At 28.0% G+C, this 23632-nt stretch overlaps 1 long non-coding RNA gene across 1 annotated transcript in view; it reads left to right on the forward strand.

Annotated features, from left to right (window-relative positions):
• Positions 1-12890, forward strand: part of LOC136080660 (uncharacterized) — a 15687-nt gene extending 2797 nt beyond the window's left edge. Inside the window, exons 2-4 of the long non-coding RNA XR_010638585.1 lie at positions 1534-1604; positions 2170-2219; positions 12405-12890. This is a non-coding gene — a long non-coding RNA (uncharacterized LOC136080660). The remainder of the gene's footprint in view (positions 1-1533; positions 1605-2169; positions 2220-12404) is intronic.
• Positions 12891-23632: the final 10742 nt, after the last annotated feature.

A 23632-nucleotide genomic window follows, 5' to 3' on the forward strand; every position in this document is an offset into this window, starting at 1 on the left:
AAATAGTTCAATGAACTAATTTATTAACAGTTCAATATATAAATGCAACGTATTAATCAAATAGTTTGTTTTCAACTTTTAAATGACTGTTTCATAATGTATCATGCAAAACAAATTTGTTGAATGAAATTAAAACCGGCGTAAAGGTGAGTGTATGTGTGTTTGTTTGTGTGCGCTTGACAGTGTGTGTGCGTGTGCGTTTGGGGGGAGGGGGGTGAAATAGTAGGTAGGTGTGATCCCCCAATATCCCAATCAATGAATTTTAATTTTGTCAGTTTTCAAAGTTGGACTTTTTAGTTCAGTCAGCCGACAAATTTTTGATCTTGTAGTTTAGTCAGTCGGAAAAATATTGAAAACTAACAAACAAAAAGTCTTAGTGACTTTTAATTTTTTCTTAAATGACAAAACCGGGAGATATTTGTCCAGGTTTAATTAAACAAACTATATAGAGTCTTATGTTTCATTAATTTATATTTATAATCTGATAATCAAATAATACCTATAAAACAGGTAACAACCGCTTTCTCACTGTTTGTCAAGTTCTATAAAAGATAAGGCTACACACTTTACTTAATGCTAGACAAATCAAGTTAATAAACTATATCTGGTTCAATATTCTTGTAATTTTTTGATGAGTAGTTATCATTTTGAAGAATATTTTTATCGTTTATGTATTACAATCTTTCTATAAAAAAAAAAGGCCGTAGTTGTCGAGTCTAAGAAGATAATACTCTGTTTCAAGTATTATTTTAGTGGATATTCTCGTCAAAAATAACATTGATCTGGGTTCTTCAGACCTAAAGAATTTAAATTTTTGCTTTAATTATCTTCTTTATCTTATTTATGTTGCTATTAAGTATCTAAAGCCACATGATAAAGTATCTAAAGCCACATGATAAAGAATCTAAAGTCTAACACTGACAATAATGTATTATTAGATTATACTAGTCGTTTAGTGAACCCAAATCTGTGACAGGCATCAAATATATATATTTTTTTGTTGGAGACAAGTTGATAAAGAACCGGTTCATGACAAATTGACAAAGACAGGCCTGTCTTTGTCAGCGAAGGGTATGGCCTGGACAAATACAGAATGGTTTCATTATACTTTTATGAATCTCAAATTAGGTACAGAATAGAATCTGATGATTTGAAGAGTATAGAAAAATACTAAATTTTATAAATGGTATTGATTTTTTAAAAACACGAAAATTTTTTTAATTTCTTTTTTTCGTTATTATTTATGTTTAGTAATTATTATTCACCATTTATGATAATATTTAATTTTTATTCTAAATATTGGATAATTATTAACTTTTCTAATTATGTTTATTAACAAAGTTTGTTGATATCTTATATATCACAATTATATATGTATATAAATGTGTGTGTGTTTATAAATGTGTGTGTTTATGTGTATATAAATCTGGTTATAAATGTTTTTACTTATATTGCAATAGTTTAGTTAGATATTAATTGAACACAAATTATTACGAGTAAAATACGAATAAAGTTAAAACTTGAATGTTTTAGTTGTGGTGCCACATTTGACAAATTATAGAAGAATGCACGAAACCAGTCTACACTGTGGCGGCAGTTTAAAGGTAAAATAATTTTGCAATCCTTTCATTGTAAGATCATTGTTTATTAATAATACTATTAAACTCTAATAAAATTATGAATAAGAATTTAAAAAATTTTAAAAACTAATTTATAGTTTTATATCAGCATGGAATATGCATTCTTAGGAACATACATATTTAATTTGGAGTTGAAAAGCCTACTTGAAATAGCAAAAATCTTTTCCGAATGCAAGAAGCAAACATGATATTTCAAGTTATATTTCAAATCTAAAGTCTGACTAAAGTGTATTGCATGAAACGATCTTTAAATGAATTTGTTCTTGAAAATCAAATTTCAAGTCTTTTTTGAAGTTCGGTACGGATTAGTTTAGAAAGCAAACTTAAAATAAAAATACAAAAAACACATATGAAGTGGAAAGTTTTCTATTTTCAAAATTTTGGAAATATATTTGCCAATTTACTTATTTCATTAGTGAATTTATACTATATAAATATAATAAATCATTAAAAATAATGATTTATTATATTTATATAGTATAAAAATAATAAATCATTATTTTTATACTATATAAATACATTTTACCAGTACCACTACTGTCAATGGCATTTCTATTTTATGGCACTGGTTCGTTTCAGGTAAGAAAGCTTCTATAATATCATTATAATTATATTATTATGACTATTATTACAAATTGTATATATATATATATATATATATATATATATATATATATATATATATATATATATATATATATATATATATATATATATATATATATATATATATATATACATATATATATATATATATATATATATATATATATATATATATATATATATACATATATATATTGGATCAACTTGTTAACCACCTAAAAAGCGCTCATGGAACATCTAATTTTTTCTTGTCCAAAAAAAGATGTGTTTTCTCCAATCATTTTAAGGATAAAAAGCCAACATTAAAAAATCCTTTACCAACTGAAAAACTTGGATACGATTCTTGAAATAAAGTTACTCTTTTGTGCCTCTATTTAGTGCAATTAATATTGACTACACTCAGCTTTTACTTAAAAAAATATAAACTAAACGTAAACTCCACGACACACTGTAATACTATATTTTGTTGATCAAAATTGAGACACTTTTTCTGCTAAACAGCCTTGTTCTAGCTAGTGTCACAAACATTAACTAGTTTCAACTTCAGTCCAAAAAAATATTGACTTTATGATCGAGCCAGTACCAGTACTAGGTACTAGTAGAAGTAGTAGATGAAAATGAAAATTATATTAATCCACTTTCTAATCTTAATGAATTCTATCAAGCTCAACAGTTATTACCAACTGACTAGAAGTGTAACTTATACATAAACATTCCTTTCATGAAAATTTTTAACATTCTCCATGACCTTATAAAACCAATTGTACATCATTGATTTAATTTCAAAAATGAAATAAGATGGTCTCCTAAAAAATCCCAAATAAAAAAGTCACTAAAAAAAAGTGATAGATACATAAAATTACGTTTACAACATAAACTTTTACTTGTTCTGTTAAAATTATACTTTGGATCGTAAAGCAATGACACAGTTGGTAGAGTTAATATTTTTCTTGGTACTGTTTCAAAAATGTTTGAATCTTGGATAAGAGGAATGCTACAATATTTTAAATCATTTGTTTACTTTCCAGATAAAGAAAAGGTTTATTTGAACCGATCTGATTGTTCCAAAGATGATCCACGTCTGTTAGGAATATTAAGACTGTACTGAAATTTTTATAGAAAATACCAAAAGATTTAGAACTGCAATTTACAAATTGGTCTTAAATACAAGTACCACATTACAATAAAGTTTCTTATGTTAGTTACCTCTAGTTCTTTCATAAATTTTGTTTCAGAGGCATATACTGCAAGAATGTCAGATAAGACAATGACATTAGATTGCGGTTATTTTACTACCGACTTCTTTCGTATAAAAGTTTTAATATTGCTAGTGAGTGTGCTGCTTATAGTATTACGTTTATTTCTCCACCTGGCAAACGAGGATATACTGTAATAAAAACAAGTTGTATTACTCAACTTAGAATTCTCATCAAACAGGTGTTTAGAAGATTGAAAACTTTTCGAATAATTGGACAATTAATTCCTATATCACTTCTTGACAGTCTCAATGACATCATCATAATTTGTACAGCGCTTTCAAATTTTAAATGTGTGTATATATATATATATATATATATATATATATATATATATATATATATATATATATATATATATATATATATATATATATATGTATATATATATATATATATGTATATGTATATATATACATATATATATATATATATATATACACACATTTAATATATATATACATATTCAAAGTATATGTATGTATGTATATAGTGTAAACTTTATAAGGTTATAAAAATCGAACATCAAGAGATAATTGAATCAAATTTGAAATTCGTCAATGAATATAAGTTAAGTTCAAGATTGAAAAAGAAAACAAATTTGGCTCATTGCCTTTCTCTTTAGAAAAGGTGGGGGGGGGGGGGGGGTGGGGTTTGGGTTTTTTGTTGTTCCCAGTCTCCAATCACCACAAGTTTTTGCATAGCATCCTCATTCATTATATATATCAACATACTTAAATATGGAGTTTTCTTTATGTTTCAAAGTTATACATTAGATAAGTGTTTTTACTATGCTCTGTTGTTTAAGAACTTTGAGCACTCAATTTGTAGAATACACTAACATTATTCAAATATATAAATATTTATATATATATATATATATATACATATATATATATATATATATATATATATATATATATATATATATATATATATATATATATATATATATATATATATATATATATATATATATATATATATATATATATATATATATATATATATATATATATATATATATATATAGTTCTATAGTTTGTTGGCTTTAGGAAGAGCGGAAGGAAAAAAGTGATTCTTACGCCAACACATACGTCACTTTTAATTACTTTTGACTTTCGTCCAACATTTCCGTGTTGGACGAAAGTAAAAACCATTAATTTAATTACAAATTAATCGTTTTTTAAAAAAACCACAAAAACGCAAATTTAATTGACCAGAATGTTTTTAAAAACATTCTGAATGTTTTTATAACATTTTGAATGTTTTTAACAATATAAACAATGTTTTCATTTTTATTTTTTTTAATAAAATGTTTTTATTTTTATTTTTTTTAATAAAATGTTTTTATTTTTATTTTTTTTACTGTAAATCATGCGCGGAGTGTTGCTACATCGACTATCTTATAGCCTGACTCGCAAGGGAGTGCTGCTACATCGACTGACAAATAGCCTGACTCGCAAGGGAGTGCTGCTACATCGACTGACAAATAGCCTGACTCGCAAGGGAGTGCTGCTACATCGACTGACAAATAGCCTGACCCGCAAGGGAGTGCTGCTACATCGACTGAGGGTTTGGTTGGGGCAGGCAGTCTATAATTATTAAAAAAAAAAAATTCCGGTCTTGCATTTTAATTTTTACTTTTTGTCAACACAATATCGAAAAAACTTTCGGACAACATCTAAGGGTTCTATATATATATACATAGATCTATAGTTTGTTGGCTTTATGAAGAGCGGAAGGAAAAAAGTGATTCTTACGCCAACACATACGTCACTTTTAATTACTTTTGACTTTCGTCCAACATTTCCGTGTTGGACGAAAGTAAAAACCATTAATTTAATTACAAATTAATCGTTTTTTAAAAAAACCACAAAAACGCAAATTTAATTGACCAGAATGTTTTTAAAAACATTCTGAATGTTTTTATAACATTTTGAATGTTTTTAACAATATAAACAATGTTTTTATTTTTATTTTTTTTAATATAATGTTTTTATTTTTATTTTTTTTAATAAAATATTTTTATTTTTATTTTTTTTACTGTAAATCATGCGCGGAAAGTTGCTACATCGACTATCTTATAGCCTGACTCGGAAGGGAGTGCTGCTACATCGACTGACAAATAGCCTGACTCGCAAGGGAGTGCTGCTACATCGACTGACAAATAGCCTGACTCGCAAGGGAGTGCTGCTACATCGACTGACAAATAGCCTGACCCGCAAGGGAGTGCTGCTACATCGACTGAGGGTTTGGTTGGGGCAGGCAGTCTATCATTATTAAAAAAAAAATTCCGGTCTTGCATTTTAATTTTTACTTTTTGTCAACAAAATATCGAAAAAACTTTCGGACAACATCTAAGGGTTCTATATATATATATATATATATATATATATATATATATATATATATATATATATATATATATATATATATATATATATATATATATATATATATATATATATATATATATATATATATATATATATATATATATATATATATAGAACCCTTAGATGTTGTCCGAAAGTTTTTTCCATATTTTGTTGACAAAAAGTAAAAATTAAAATGCAAGACCGGAATTTTTTTTTTTTATAATGATAGACTGCCTACCCCAACCAAACCCTCAGTCGATGTAGCAGCACTCCCTTGCGGGTCAGGCTATTTGTCAGTCGATGTAGCAGCACTTCCTTGCGAGTCAGGCTATTTGTCAGTCGATGTAGCAGCACTCCCTTGCGAGTCAGGCTATTTGTCAGTCGATGTAGCAGCACTCCCTTCCGAGTCAGGCTATAAGATAGTCGATGTAGCAACTTTCCGCGCATGATTTACAGTAAAAAAAATAAAAATAAAAATATTTTATTAAAAAAAATAAAAATAAAAACATTATATTAAAAAAAATAAAAATAAAAACATTGTTTATATTGTTAAAAACATTCAAAATGTTATAAAAACATTCAGAATGTTTTTAAAAACATTCTGGTCAATTAAATTTGCGTTTTTGTGGTTTTTTTAAAAAACGATTAATTTGTAATTAAATTAATGGTTTTTACTTTCGTCCCACACGGAAATGTTGGACGAAAGTCAAAAGTAATTAAAAGTGACGTATGTGTTGGCGTAAGAATCACTTTTTTCCTTCCGCTCTTCATAAAGCCAACAAACTATAGATCTATGTATATATATATAGAACCCTTAGATGTTGTCCGAAAGTTTTTTCGATATTGTGTTGACAAAAAGTAAAAATTAAAATGCAAGACCGGAATTTTTTTTTTTTAATAATGATAGACTGCCTGCCCCAACCAAACCCTCAGTCGATGTAGCAGCACTCCCTTGCGGGTCAGGCTATTTGTCAGTCGATGTAGCAGCACTCCCTTGCGAGTCAGGCTATTTGTCAGTCGATGTAGCAGCACTCCCTTGCGAGTCAGGCTATAAGATAGTCGATGTAGCAACACTCCGCGCATGATTTACAGTAAAAAAAATAAAAATAAAAACATTTTATTAAAAAAAATAAAAATAAAAACATTTTATTAAAAAAATAAAAATGAAAACATTGTTTATATTGTTAAAAACATTCAAAATGTTATAAAAACATTCAGAATGTTTTTAAAAACATTCTGGTCAATTAAATTTGCGTTTTTGTGGTTTTTTTAAAAAACGATTAATTTGTAATTAAATTAATGGTTTTTACTTTCGTCCCACACGGAAATGTTGGACGAAAGTCAAAAGTAATTAAAAGTGACGTATGTGTTGGCGTAAGAATCACTTTTTTCCTTCCGCTCTTCATAAAGCCAACAAACTATAGATCTATGTATATATATATAGAACCCTTAGATGTTGTCCGAAAGTTTTTTCGATATTGTGTTGACAAAAAGTAAAAATTAAAATGCAAGACCGGAATTTTTTTTTTTTAATAATGATAGACTGCCTGCCCCAACCAAACCCTCAGTCGATGTAGCAGCACTCCCTTGCGGGTCAGGCTATTTGTCAGTCGATGTAGCAGCACTCCCTTGCGAGTCAGGCTATTTGTCAGTCGATGTAGCAGCACTCCCTTGCGAGTCAGGCTATTTGTCAGTCGATGTAGCAGCACTCCCTTGCGAGTCAGGCTATAAGATAGTCGATGTAGCAACACTCCGCGCATGATTTACAGTAAAAAAAATAAAAATAAAAACATTTTATTAAAAAAAATAAAAATAAAAACATTTTATTAAAAAAAATAAAAATGAAAACATTGTTTATATTGTTAAAAACATTCAAAATGTTATAAAAACATTCAGAATGTTTTTAAAAACATTCTGGTCAATTAAATTTGCGTTTTTGTGGTTTTTTTAAAAAACGATTAATTTGTAATTAAATTAATGGTTTTTACTTTCGTCCAACACGGAAATGTTGGACGAAAGTCAAAAGTAATTAAAAGTGACGTATGTGTTGGCGTAAGAATCACTTTTTTTCTTCCGCTCTTCCTAAAGCCAACAAACTATAGAACTATATATATATATATAAATGTATATATATATATATATATATATATATATATATATATATATATATATATATATGTATATATATACATATATATATATATATATGTATATATATATACATATAGTTCTATAGTTTGTTGGCTTTAGGAAGAGCGGAAGGAAAAAAGTGATTCTTACGCCAACACATACGTCACTTTTATATACTTTTGACTTTCGTCCAACATTTCCGTGTTGGACGAAAGTAAAAACCATTAATTTAATTACAAATTAATCGTTTTTTAAAAAAACCACAAAAACGCAAATTTAATTGACCAGAATGTTTTTAAAAACATTCTGAATGTTTTTATAACATTTTGAATGTTTTTAACAATATAAACAATGTTTTTATTTTTATTTTTTTTAATAAAATGTTTTTAATTTTATTTTTTTTACTGTAAATCATGCGCAGAGTATTGCTAAATCGACTATCTTATAGCCTGACTCGCAAGGGAGTGCTGCTACATCGACTGACAAATAGCCTGACTCGCAAGGGAGTGCTGCTACATTGACTGACAAATAGCCTGACTCGCAAGGGAGTGCTGCTACATCGACTGACAAATAGCCTGACCCGCAAGGGAGTGCTGCTACATCGACTGAGGGTTTGGTTGGGGCAGGCAGTCTATCATTATTAAAAAAAAAAAATTCCGGTCTTGCATTTTAATTTTTACTTTTTGTCAACAAAATATCGAAAAAACTTTCGGACAACATCTAAGGGTTCTATATATAATCATATATATAGTTAGTGATTATTTTGGAAAATTGAAAATTATTACTCAAGCATATTTGAAGTTATATTTTTTTTTTATAAAACTATGATAAGTAGTTTTAGCACTCAATTTGTAGATCTCTCATGCTATAATACTGCTTATATAATACAACAAAATAATCAAAACTTTCATTTTTTTTGTTACAATTTTGGCTTACAAATGATTTAATAGAATCTTTTTATATCCTATTCATCTCTTAATCCTTTATTAGTAGTTAAAGTATTCTTTATAAAACGTTCAAATTCACCATATGGTTTACTATAAAAAATAACAAAAAAGGTTTTTGATCTACTTATAAATCTCTGATAGGTTGAGGGGGTGGGGTGGAATAATACTATCCTGGGTCTAATTAGCAGGCCGGGAAAGCTATTGAAGGTTTGACAGCAAAGCTGTATACTTATGTCTTGAGTAGCTGTCTTCTTGCTGACTATATATCTCCCATTTCCTACTCAAGATATTCTATACCCAGAAATAAAATATCCGGAGTTGTACAGAATATCCTAGCATATTTGATGCAGGCTCTGACAATATATGCATCATTACAACAATTTGTTAAGTTATTGCTTTTCTTAGTTACTTAGGTCCTTCTTTATGACAGAGCACGAGGAACAACACTTAACCAGGTAGTTCAAACCTCCTTCCTTACCAAAGGATTGGTAGGTAATGAGGCGTGAACTTCCTTGTTAAATTCTATCCAAATTATCTTAAATTTGATCTAAATGTAAACTTTTTACGTTCTGGTAGAAAACATTTTAATGCTATTACACTAAATGGTTTTAAGCCATCAATAGTTTGGAGAACTAAAATTGTATATATATATCATTATTACTCATTTAAAATATATATATCATTATTACTTATTTTTACTAGATGTTATACATGTGTTTTACAGCTATAACTGGTTTGTTTACTCAAAATATTTTGTTCTGTGTTTTCTTGTGTATATATTTTACATAAAAAAAGTTGACTTTTAAAAACCGTGTGTTAATTAGAGCTGTGTCAAAACCAAAATTTTGACCGATACTGATACCAATACCAATACTTACACCAATACTTTAACCGGTTCTCTCAGAGACAAAAACATGGAATATTTTTTTATTTTGAAGTTTGTATATTCAAAAAATATGTTGAAGTGACAAAATCAAATAATTTTAATTTCTCATATTATAGTCCAGAAACACCAACATTTTATCATGAGCTCCTGTTAAGCTATTTCTCTTTGCAGTATATACATTTTTACCAATACTATAAAGTCTTTCACTCTCCACAGAAGACGGTGGATAGCTTAAATACTTTAAGGCAAGCTTAGCTAATAGTGGCATTATGGTTTTCTTTGATTTCCACCACAATAAAGGATTGCTTTCTTTGTCAATAAGGTCTTTATTTGAGTAGAGTTGAATTTCGTTTAATAAAATTTCATGTGAAATTGAAGTTTGTGGTTGACCAATTTGTTTAGAATTAAACCCTATAAGTTCTTCAAAGCAATGGTCAAAATCCATTTCTACTATATCTTTGTATTCATTTAGTACTGCATATTTTGAGTTAATAATTTCAATGTCGCAAGCTGCAGACTAATCATTTTCAGTAACTTTGATATTTTTTATATTTTCATGGGTTTTAATAAGTTGAATGGTTATGTTATCAATACTTGTTTTAGCAACTGTTAAGGCGTTTTCATTTTTAAACATTTTAAATTTGAATCTGGGATCAAGAAATGTTGACAAGGTTTATCTGTTATAGTTATCAGTCTGTTGTTTGAATCTATTTTCCATTGAATTAGTTAAATCAATTAGTGTATTCTCCAGGCCAATGAACTTGTCATCAATTGAAGTTTTATTAATGAAATGTATAAAAAACTGTATCTGTGGTATAATATCTGAGACAATATAATTTCTTTCACTCAAGCGAACTGTTGTTTTGAGGAAATTTTTTAGCAAAACACAAAATTGTCCAATAATTTGTTTGCATTTAATGAAGGAAGCTTACCATTTTCAAGTGCATAAATGGTTAGAGGTTTTCTTTATTCATTAATTCTTTCTAACATATGATAGGTACTATTCCACCATGTTGGAACATTTTGAATAAGTTTTGTGCTTAGGAACATTATTTTCTTCTTAAAGTGCTTTAAATTTATAGGAGGCTTGGGGAAAATGGCTGAAATGCCCAAAATTTGAATGGCAGTTTGCAATGACATTCTTGACTACTGTTTGTTCAAAATACACTCATTAATTACTAGTTGTAGTGTGTGTAAAAACAACCCATACTATTATATGGGGTATGGTTAACAGCCTTAACAAAATTTGCACCATTATCTCTAGCTATTAGATGAATTTTTGAAGGTGATATTTTAAATTCAGCCATAATATCTTCAATCAATTCATCAATATTTGTTGCTGCATGTCTCTTAGGAAATGGATCTCTTGTGATGCAGTACTGTTTATATCTCAAATTTTCTTTAAATCTAAAGTTTCTTGCAATGTTTTCTGAGTTAATTTTACTTCACATATATTTGTATACAAAAAACGCAAAAAATATTAGTGCGAACATAGGAAACCATAGGCACTCATTAACAAGTATTCACCTGTAATAGAACTTGTTGAAGCATTGTCATATGTTTTAATTTTCTTGCTTGATAAGTGAGAAAATCCAGCTAATACAGAATTCCTTTTCTCTCTCTGTAATTGTTTCTTAATTTCCTCTTCCTTTTTGAACTGTTCTTCTATTAACTTTTCCTTATGTATTGCTTTAAGGTGTTTAATCATGTTGGTGGTGTTCCCCCCTACAACTTTGCCTCCTTTACAAATCATCTTATCGCATAGCCTGCAATAAACTTTCGATAAGTCACATGAACTTTTTAAGAAAAACTTCCATAAAATACTTTTATTTGTCAATGACATTATTAATTTAATAATTATTATTGATTTAATAGCTGAAAGTGAAAATAAAATGATTAATTTAAAAATATATCTTACAAAATTATAACAAAACAAAATTCATAATAAATTTGAATGCAGTAAAAAGCTTTGAAATAAATAAGTTAAACATAAAGAAATTTGGAAATGTACTTTTAGTTATTTTAATTGTATTCAATAACAACAATTTAAAATAATTGTTTGATTTTAAGTTAATGAAAATTTACAATAAAAGTTGTTATAAAAAATTGATTGAAAAAGAGTTTTTTATTTATTAAATTATTTAAAACTATTATATAATTGGTGTAATGATTGATGCAAAATACATTTATAAAAAATAAATAAATCAAGTCAGAAATTAAACAGGTAATGGGCATTTATTATTTTTTATTATAATAAAAAGTGCATTTTTCGTTTTAATTGAGAAGTAAGGAATTAACCCCTTATAGAAAGTTTGGGTTGTAATTTTTCTATAGTAAGGCTATGTTATCAGTTTTTGTATTCTTTGTATTGTCAAATATAAGTTTTAATTTCTTTCTCACATATTTAATATACATGTTAAAAAAAGACAACATAAATAAATGAGTGATTGATTGTTGATCATGGATATCATGTAATGAAATTAAAAATTATAAAACATGTTAGTAATATATTGCTTCAATATTTCATTTTAATAAAAGACTATATATTGTCTCTTTAGAAATGTACTTAATTATTTAAATTGGTGTTACATTATTTTTAAAGTATCGGTATTATTTCACCGATACCGAGACTGATACCCAACAAAAATAGCGATACGGCACAGCTCTAGTATTAATCGACGTGCTAGCGTGGCCAACTGGTTAGCATGCAGAACTCCTGAACAATAAAGGCATGGTTCGAGTCCTACCAATGGCGAATTTTTTTTTTAATTTTCGAGATTTTTTAAAATAAAAACTACTTTTGAAGTTTTATAGACATTATATACAAATATATGTAACGTACACATAATATATGTAATTATACACCTACATACATGTTCACGCATCATATGTAATTATACACTTTAACAAACGAAAAAGCTAAAAGTTCTCAAAACATCAAAAAACTGGGGGAAATTTGTTGCGTATGTGTCATGATTGAGATACTTATGTTATTTTAGTTTTACTTTTCAAGTTTTTTTTACAAAAGACTTTCTTTAAAACGGTAATGGGGTTCAAAAATTATGTTTTTAATAAGAACGTAATTAAAATTTTCAATTTTATATTTAAATTCAATCATTTTATAAAATTCATTACTTTTAAATATAATTAAAAGTTAAACTATTTAATATTGATATAATAAGAAAATTAAGAGTTTTACAGCTGTATTACCACGCCCCTGCAAAATATTCTAAACTGAGTGCGCAACAATGACAGAATTTAGAAAACCATAAAAATTGTGTTATACTCCCTATAGTATTGGAAGAGTCAACTCGGACGCTTTTAACTTATCATGCATGAGGCATTGCAGATGTGCACGCAGTTAGTATTTTTGGGTAATTCCATGTCAAAACAACAAGTCGAAATAACCCACCATCTCAGAAATACTTAATTTTTTGACACAATTGCAGTTAATACTGTCGTTAGGTATAATCAAAAATAATCTGGAGCCAATTTCATTATTTTAAGAGTTATGGGTCTTTGAAATTTGATAATTGATTAAAAACTTTGAAATGCAAACTGGGTTTTTAACAATAGTTTTTCAGTAAACATGTCTAGTTTAAGGTTAATTGCCAAAAAGGTATTGATCTATTCATTTTAAATCTTTACAATATTAGTTTATATATAAATACCTATTAGAGGCAAAAATTATTTCACTGTTTTTTAATGCACATATCTATTTTATTGTTGTTTTATTTTTGCAATTTAATTTTGCAATTTATTTATCGTGTTGGTTATAATCTCCATTTATAGATTATACCTAAAATAATTTCTCACAAAAATATATTAATTTCTCGCATAAGTATTACTATTATTAATATTCAAATGCTAGAACCAATTGCTCCATTTAATTAATTAAGCAAGAAACCAGAAATTCATTTTTTTTACAAACTAAATAAGTGTAATCATAGCTATGATTACACTTACTTAGTTTAAAATAAAAATGAATTTCTAGTTTCTTCTTTAATTAATTAAATGGAGCAATTGGTTCTAACATTTGAGTTTTGATTATAATACTCATGTGAGAAATTATTATTTATTTAATGTTGGCTTTAGAAAAATAAAATATTGAAATTAAATATTTTTGTAATGGCTGGAACATCACAATGCTCAGTTGGATTGATTTTAAAATCAAATTGTCACAAGTTAACGTTTACAAACCATATTGGAATAAACTTTTTTCAAGATTTAGCTCCAGATAAACAAAATTTAGTTGCGCTGAGGTCTGCTGTTTCTCCTATTTTGATTATTGACTAATGTTTTCATCATCAAAAGTTCTATTTTGAGAAGTTCCCTGTGTTTCAGTATAAATGCTGTGATCTATGTTAGTTCACAAAAGACCATGCAAAGGTTAGTAAGGCTTGTCATAAAATTTTTTATAAATGTTACTTTGACATAGTTTTAAGTTCTTCATGTTTATTAATACTAGACACATTTTATTTTTCAAGTTATATTTTTTAATTTAGCATCTCTCAGAGAAGTCACGTTAAGAACCATAGCTTTAAACAACAGGTTCAATATTGTGCCTGGTCAAAAAATTTCGACGTATTGCTCAGTCAAATTAAAAGCTTCCACTGAAATTAATACTGATAACAACGGTATTTCTGATGATTACACAAATGAAAGTATAAATAAAGAAAACGTATTTAACGTTCAACAAGAAACTGATATAGATAAAAACAGACTAGAACTTTCTGATTGTCTCAGTATAATTGGCGTGTCACCTGTTAAGCTTCACGGAAAGCCATTTGCGAATCATATGAGTATTAAGGAAAAAAAATTTAAACTAATACAACAGTTTTCAAAGAAAAGTTATCAAGTTCTTTAAAAATTCCATTGACAGAAGTCGAAGTTTTCGATAATGAATATATTGTTAGTTTAAAAAAAAGTTGTTCAGTTTAAAAAAATGTTAGTTTTGATAAAAGATAAACTTGAAATATGCTGTTCATTTAGGGACAAAATTCTATTATTGACTTTGCGCCAACAAAAATGATCAATTGAAGCAGCTAGTGAGTATTTTGATGTTTTAAAGTATCTAATAATAAAATCTAGATCTTTAGCAAGGAAGGAAGGAGTTCAAACTAAGCGAAGTAAAATGCTCCCTAAGTAAATAAATATTTATTACAATTTTTTTATGAAAATGGTGAAAATTCTCACCAGATGCCTGGTCAAAAGGATTTTGTTAGTGTTAATTGGAAAGTCCATATGGAAAAGCAACTACTTTTATCAAGCTTAAAAGAGTTGTTTGTTTTATTTAAAATTCTATATTCACATGTAAAGTTAGGTTTTTCCAAGTTTTGCGTTTTACGACCTAAATGGTGTGTTTTGCTAAATTTATCAGGAACCCATTCTGCGTGCGTTTGTATCTACCATCAAAATATGAAGTTAATTCTCCACCCATTAAAATTCATTACCATGAACTATATAAATTTATTGTTTGTGATACGCAAAACAATAAAAATGCATGTTACATCGATGTACGCAATGCCCAAAAAATACATCTAAATTAGAAGAAAAGCTACTCGAACTAATAGGACAGTTTGAGGAAGAAGATACTTTAACCAATGGGTTACTACTGATAGGTCAGATTTAGTTATACAGCTTGTAAGCATACCAGATTATGTAAATATGGTTATGAAAAAACTAGTCAAGCTAACAGCGCATTCATATATTTCTAAATACAGTGGCGGCAAAAAGTCATGCACCCAACTGAAAAATAACACTTTTTTACTATTTACACATATAAATTTTATTTAAAAAACACTAATAACTGTCCCAAATGTTAGCAACATGAAATATAAATGTCCTAAAAATAATGATATGTTTAATATTTTGTATGACCGCTTTTGGCTTTGAGGACATGCATGATACGCCGTGGCATGGACTCGACCAATGAATGTAAGGTTTCTGGGATGATGCTTTCCCACGCTTCATTCAAACACCTCCACAAATTTTCCAAACCAGTGGGTTTGGATACCTGCAGCTTTCGGAAGATGATCTCCCACAGATGTTGAATGGGATTAAGGTCAGGGCTCTGAGGAGGCCACTTCAAAACTCATACATGTTTGGAGGTTAAGAAATCACATACCCGCTTAGCTTTGTGACAGGGTACATTGTCCTGCTGAAAGAAAAACTCACCTTGTCTGCCAAATAAAGCACCGGCTGAAAGGAACATGTGATCGCTTAGGACTCCAATGTACTGGTCCTGGTTTATTGCATCTACACAGCGGTACAATTGACCTATCCCTGACCATGACATGCAACCCCAAATCATGATAGACCCTCCTCCGTGCTTCACAGTAGCATTAATGCAACTGCTGTGGTATCTTTCACCCACTCTTCTCCTCACTAAAACTCTCTTCCCACCACTAAACACTTGAAAACTGCTCTCATCACTCCAGAGAACTTGTTTCCATTGATCGATGGTCCAGCCACGATGTATCAGTGCAAATGCTCTCCGCCTCCGGCGGTGATTAAAAGTTAACAGTGGCTTCTTCGCAGCCACACAAGTGTTTAAACCAGCTTTCTTCAGCCTGGCTCTAACAGTCCTAACAGCCAGCCTGATTCTATATAGTCTATACAGCCTGGCAGCTCATGTCAATGTAATAATAATAATAATAATAATAGCCATGATAATAATTTTATAAAAATAAATCTAAAATAAAAAAATTGTTTTATAATACCAAGTAATATGAAATACATCATTAAACAATATTTAGAATGAAAAATAATACCAAATAAATGCTAAGAAAGTAAACCAAGTCTTAATTGCACAATTAGGCCCATCATATTTACCACCATTTTTCCAAAACAAAACAATAAATAATGCAACCAATGTATATCCACAATTAATATCCACTAAAAACCGAAAAACAAATACAAAATAACATGGACTAGTAAGTTACAAGCCCAAAATACAAATAAATAAAGTACTATCAAATATATCAATTGTAAACAAAATTTAAAGGGACATCAGCTGATCGCATAAATTAACATCCAAATTACCACAAAGTTACTAAAAATTAAAAGTCACAAAAAAATTTCAAGTTCCTACACAAAGTAAACAACGTTGACATTAAAGAACTTGAAATCTGGTTGTTTTTATTTTTAAAACCTATTCTAAAATCAAAATTTTGTTGTAAAAGTTGCTGGGTGCATGACTTTCTGCCGTCACTGTATATGAATCTAAATATTTAAAAAATATTTTAGAAGAACTGCCATCAAATAGCGCAATAATTCTAGGAGATTTTGCAGAAAACTATAGTTTTGTTACGCAGGATGAAGTACAAGGTTTCCGTCGGAATAATCTTCAGTGCACACTTCATATAGTAATTGTGCAATATAAAGAAAATCAACTGTTGCATTCCACTTCATATTACATTATATCAGATGATAACAATTGTGATGTACCAATGGTTTAAGAGGTACAAAAATCAATTATCAATAATCTGAAGCAAAAGATACCCAGCATTGTAAATGTGATCTACTTTTCTGATGCCTGTTCATCTCAATATAAAAACTGCAAAAATATTTTTAACCCTATGTCAGTATAAACCAGACTTTGGAATAGATGCAAAATGGGTTTTCTTTGCAACCAACCATGAAAAGCAATCTTGTGATTAATGTGTTTTGATATTTAAAATTGAGTTTATTTATGGATATGCATGACATTGATATTGCAGTTTTACACCTAAGTGAAATTATCTCTTATTTTTTGACTAGCTCTGAGTGAAAATACCTGTTTTTAACATTTAAACATTTTAAATTGAGTTTATTAAATATGCATATTTAGTTTTACTCGTAAGTAAGAACTTTTACTTTCTGGTTGCGCCTAAACATTTAATACCTATCAATTTTCTGTCTCAATCTCAATATACTTTCAATCAAAATAAAAATTAAACTTTTTAGATTAAGTCAAAAAACAGCTTAAGTTTTTGTTTTTTTCTAGATATTTATATATACTTTAAGAGTATGAAGTTTGGAAATAATAGATCATAACCTTTTCTTTTTACTTTTAAATTTTGTTAAAAACGCCGATTTACTTTTATTGATTTATTAACAAATATAAAAAATTATTATTTCTTATTATAATTTTATGGTTTAGCATCTAATAATGTGTGGAAAATTTTAAATTATGAAATAATATAGTTAACAAGGTAACAACGTATGTACCGGCATTTACTTGTTACTAAGGACGCTGCTAGGGGAGCATAATAAGTAAAAGTGTTTCTAAGATTTGAATTTTAAACGAGCATTTTCTCTAAAATATTCCGATTTGTTTAAAACAACTTTGGGAATTCTTTTTAGTCTATTTAAGTATCTTTGTTGCAAAAATTAAGTCATTTAGAAATATTGGGTTATATTTTTGAATTTTTGTTGTTGTTTTGACGCGGAATTACCTTTCATAAATCTCTGAAATACGTTTTTTTATTCTCTCTTTAAACACAGTGCAGTAAAGACGACGCAAAAAATAATTCAACAAAAAATGATGCCTTTAACTGATTTTATTGAAAACATCAAAGAAGAAAAACTAATACAGTTTCTTCAAGAAAATAGATTAATAACAAAAAAGATGTCAATTCAGTGGTACCAATATTTTATGGGTATCTGCTCTCATGAAGTTTTAGAAGTTCTTGCTATTAACCAGCTTGGTGGTCCAGGTTATATTGTTGAAATCAACGAATCGTTATTTTTTAGGTGTTAGTATAATGTAGAGCATATTGTTCAGAAAGATTGGATTTTTGGTGCTTATGATTTGACCATAGCACTAATTTTGTTGATCCAGATACAGGAGCAACCACTAATCCTGTGGAAGCATTTTGGAGCAGAATTAAGCAACAGTTAAAATTTGTTTTTAGCTCACAAGGGGGAACTAAAATGGTCAAGGTTAGACGAGACAATATACAGGGAATATTATAATTTTAAAACTAATAATCTTTGGGAAAATTTTCACCTTTTTTAAAGACACATTCGTGATATTACTCTCTAAGTAAGTGTTCTATTTATATGGATTTGAATAATATGTGTGTATCATCTTATTTGGATGTATTGTTGTTTGTTGGAATTGCATATATATTAGCTTAGGTTAAATATATAGATAGATACAATTTTCTTTATGTTATTCTAGCTTTATATATCAGTATAGCATTAACTACAGCTTAAAGAAGAAGGTACGACAAATGATCGGATGAGCCACTAAAAATCACAGACAACGTTTTATTGAGTTTCGATTGTAATTCATTTTAAAATTATTACTTGAAGGAATTTTTTTTTTTTGTGTGTTTCTTAAGTTTTAAAGAGTTTTTTATTAATTTTTTTGCTGTGCTTGATAATTCATTTTCTGGATCATTGTCTTGAAATTTGATAAATTTTTTTTGCACACTGAAAAGACTCTTTCACTGGCAGTACCTGCAGCATGAATAGCCAACAATGTTCTAGCAATCAATACAATTGTCTGAAATTTATGTTCACAGTCACTGTCTTTTCAGAACTGCAATGCATCACACGCTGTCAAGGGCAGTGCCAATTATTTGTCAAATTCATGTCTTGTGTTATCTCCGCCAGCTTTAGACAATGGAGTGGGAACTGTTTTAAAGTTTGCCAGCATATTATACAATTCAGGGTCAGCTACACTCTTTTTTAATGGAGGCAGTTAATTTGAATGACTGCATTCACTAAAGCTGTCTATATCTGTATTGCCTGAGTCATTTCTATCACCTGATTAGGTGTTGAAGAAGAAATAATTTTGTCTACCATAATATGTATCTCTGAATAAACAAAATTGTGATCTTCTGCATTGACGAAAGACACGTATATGTAAGAAGAAGCAATAAATGTTGATAGCTTATGCAACAGATGAATAACATACTTTTCATTCAAGCTGAACATAAAAGCCACCTTCAAATTACGAGTACTGTCACTGTCTAAACGATCGGTATTACAGACTGACCGTAAACAAATTAATATTATGTTATGTATCATATTTTGTATTGTAGGCTTATTTTATGTATTAGGTTATCATAATTATGTTCTTTTATGTATTATAATTATACACATAATATATATATATATATATATATATATATATATATATATATATATATATATATATATATATATATATATATATATAAATATATATATATGTATATATATATATATATATATATATATATGCATAAGAAGGAGCAATAGGTGTTGATAGCTTGTGCAAAAAGATATATTATAAATTATAATTTTATATATATATGTATTTTATTTATATATATATATATATATATATATATATATATATATATATATATATATATATATATATATATATATATATATATATATGTATGCATTATATATATAAAATACATATATATATAAAATTATAATTTATAATATATCTTTTTGCACAAGCTATCAACACCTATTGCTCCTTCTTACATATATATATAAATTTATAATTTATAAATATATGTGTGTGTATATATATATATATATATATATATATATATATATATATATATATATATATATATATATATATATATATATATATATATATTTATAAATTATAATTTTACATAATTACGCATATATACATATTTACGTGATGTATCGTGTTATGTATTGTAGGACTTTTTGCGAAGTTAGATTTATCTTGTTCTGTCAACATTGAGTTATTGATAGTGTTGTGATAATGAATAATGTTTTTATACTGTATTAAAACCTAAGTTATAAGTAAAAACAGTTGCAGAGAAAATATACTCTCGAGCCCTTAATAAAAAGAAAGAGGGGCGTTTAATAATTTTTAGTAAATTTTCCCACCTATCTCAAGTTAATTAAAACTCACTCGCTTATTAATTTTTACTTGTTGTCAGCAAAACTTTATATCTCAAATCTAAAAAAAATCAGTGAAAATCGGCCTTAAAAATTAGAAAATAATTCGTTCAATCACTGATGAAACAAAAACTTTCAGTGTAAACAGGCTTTAAAAATCTCATTTTGTTGAAAATAAGCGTTTGGTTTATTTCTCACCAAAATATAAAACTTATATCAGCATATTAAATCCTATTGAAATTATGATAAAACAGCTGTTAGAAAATGCTCATTTGACCGCAAACCACGCAAAAATATTACTTTGGATTTATAAACTGAAATTAAAAAAAAAAATACTTATATCATAAAATAAAAAAATTTCCCAACCCTTACCTTTTATTAAAACCTCCTGCCCCCTCCCCCCCCCCCCTCGTTTATTAAATCTGGACTAAAATCCCCCTTCCCCTTTACCCTTTCATTCCCCCTCCTTCCCCTTGTATTAAGGACTCGAGAGTAAGTTAAGAAATAATTGTATACCGTCTCCTTAAGTCTTTCTTTTTTATATAGTTTTAACTCAAAACTTAAAAATGCGGAGATATTATAATTCTAAAATTACGTTATGTTTGGTATTGAAGTGCGAATTGCAACACTTTCATTACTATTAATGTCCGGTTTGGATGTGTGTTAAAATTTTCAGCAAATGTAATCTTGATAAACTAGATTTTTTATAGATTTTTGTTTTGGTTTTGTGTACAAATTTATATTGTACATTTTCATATTTATTGTTTATATTTGTACACATATTTATATAATACACATTTATTTTGTAATACAAGGTAAAAAAAGATAATATTTATTTATGTTTTATTGTTTTTTTTTTCCTGCTGATTTTTTACAAAATTGAAAAATTTACTAACACAAAAAAAATAGCGTTCCGCAATAACTATTTCGTTTAATAGACAGCGCGCAATTTTAAGAATTGTCGCTTCATACCGAAACTTTATTTTTTGGCTTTACCGAGAAACCCGTAAATAGAGTACACCTCCGCCTATCTTTGAATCTCTCTTTTATCATTATCATAAATATTATAATTATTGAATATACTTTTATCATGGCCTACTTTATTTATACGGCCGGATATTTTGCATTTTGAAGAAAAAAATAGAAGGCCAGTTTTCTCGAAAAGTGTTTTTAAAGAAGCAGCTTTGAAAGTTTAAAAAGATGGTTAACAAATGTTGCGTTGTAAATTGTCGTTCAAATTATCATAGTTATGGTGAAGTATCTACAGTAGTATTTTCGTTTCCAAAAAATGAAGAGTTAAAAAAAAGTTGGATTAAATTTGTAAATAGAAAAGATTGGACACCTACTAATTCTTCCGTTATATGCATCAAACACTTTGAAAAAAAATATTTTCAGAAAGGTAACACGAATCAACGATTTAGATTAATAAAAAAACTAAAGCCTATTCCAACTATTTTTGATTGCACAAATTTGACTGAAGAAGGTTCATCACCACTTATAAAATCTTCTAATTCGTTAAGAAAATCACCAACTAAAAGAATATTTCAGCCAGATCAATATGAACAGTTTTTATTGAATGATTTGATTAGTAGCTTTGACGATTTTACTGAAAGTCTTGCTCCAGATGGTTTTTCATTCTTGAAGTATCATGATCATGGAATTTTTTTTATAAACTGAGTCATAGTACTTTATCTATTCCAGAAGTTACAGAGTGCATTCGTGTAAACAATGAGATGCATGTTAAATTATTTTACAAAGGTTCACCTCTACCATTGCCTCAGTGGTTTCGTCAAGGAAGAGATTGTCGTTTATCTTGTAAAAGTATGCTTCATAATTTTCCTACCTACATTAAATCACAAGCCGAACAATTTTCATCTGTATTGACTGAATTACAGCAAATTAAATATATGAAAAAACCTATTTATTCAGCCAATATTATAAAATATTCACTGATATTACGATATACTTCTATGCAGTCATACCAACTTTTGCGTGAAGGATTGCCTTTACCATCATTATCATTACTTAAAAAAATAACTAGTGGAAATATTGATGCTCTAAGTTGTGCAAAACGTTTAAAATTAGAAGGTAAGATATCTCAAGACATTTGCTTGATTTTTGATGAAATGTACTTGCAAAAATGTGAGGAGTATTTTGCTGGAGAGATGATTGGTAATGATGAGTCTGGAGAAATGTATAAGGGAATAGTTTGTTTTATGATAGTTGGCGTGAAACAAAACATTCCATATGTGATTAAAACGTCTCCTGAAAAAAAAATCAATGCTGAATGGTTGAAAGAAGAAATTTTTGAATGTCTTCGTATTTTAACTGAATGTGAATTTAATGTTAGAGTTATTGTGTGTGACAACCATTCCTCTAATGTTTCTTGTTTTAAAAAAATTCTTTGTGCATCGAATCAACAAGCTGAAGATTTGTTTTTTATTTACAATCTAAAAAAAATTTACCTTTGTTTTGATGTTGTACATCTTATTAAAAACATCAGAAATAATTTGTTAAATTGCAAAAGATTTTTATTTCCAGATTTTAACTTTAATGGATTTAAAGATCCTATAATTGTATGTGGGGGAGAAATTAAATGGAGCACCTTCCATAATATTTATGAAAAAGACCTCGCTCTTGATGCTGGCTTGCGTAAAGCACCAAAAATAACAATGAAAGTATTACATCCTGGCAATTTTAAACAAAATGTTTCTTTAGCACTTGCATTTTTTGATGAAACTACATCTGCAGCGATTCACTCATATTTTCCTGATCTTAAAAGTAGTGCAGATTTTCTTACATTATTTAACAAGTGGTGGGTTTTATCAAATTCTAAATGTCAATATTCAACATGTAATATTTTAGGTAATGCAGTCGTTTCTGGTGATAAAAAACCTGAATTTCTTAGGGAAATGGC

Source organism: Hydra vulgaris, chromosome 05 (genome assembly GCF_038396675.1).
Source record: "Hydra vulgaris chromosome 05, alternate assembly HydraT2T_AEP".
In the NCBI taxonomy this organism is placed as follows: Eukaryota; Metazoa; Cnidaria; class Hydrozoa; order Anthoathecata; family Hydridae; genus Hydra; species Hydra vulgaris.